Source organism: Cyphomyrmex costatus, unplaced genomic scaffold, assembly GCF_001594065.2.
Source record: "Cyphomyrmex costatus isolate MS0001 unplaced genomic scaffold, Ccosl1.0 scaffold1038, whole genome shotgun sequence".
Taxonomy (NCBI): domain Eukaryota; kingdom Metazoa; phylum Arthropoda; class Insecta; order Hymenoptera; family Formicidae; genus Cyphomyrmex; species Cyphomyrmex costatus.
In genome coordinates, this window is record NW_017274995.1 from 68,961 (window position 1) to 69,667 (window position 707).

Consider the following 707-nt stretch of genomic DNA (forward strand, 5'->3'; position numbering starts at 1 on the left):
GTGCGACTCGCATTCGCCCTTCCATTTGATGTGTTGTTTTGATAACAATCCCCAAGGCTGCTTTCACTAACCGTCTAATATTGACACGTCAGATTTATAACAACATATTAATTTTTTTTCGTTAACGCGATTGCATATTATAAAACAAAATTATTAAAAAATCAAAATTATTAAATAAATGTAAAACAGTAATTTTTCCTGGTAATATATTATGCTCGGTGCAAATAATTTCGCGACAGCGAAAGCTAGACGGAGGCGATTCGAAAATCAACCAAATGTTGCATTGTCCCCCTCACCGCTCCCGCGGGCAGTCGAAATGTCCCATGACAGTCGAATACAATTTACGTATGTCCACTTTGTATTGGCAACTTTAATAATTAATAATCAGTTACTTTTCGTGTTAATATATTACAATTTAACTCGTGATAGTACTATGATGGTTTTAAATACGTCATATCGGTTAGCAGTCGGGAGTATCTAAAACAATAATTTCATTTAATATGTATTTAAAAGATGACTGCACGGTTTATCGGTGAGCCGGGTGAGGGGGGGATATGAAACTCGCGCGCATCCGCCTTTCCACGTCAAAACAATCCCCATGAATGTTTTCACTAACCATCTAATATTAACGCATCGATTTTTTTTATTACCTTCATTTAAAACAAATTTTTTTTAATAAAGTTTTTTACAATTAAGTAAGATAGAGG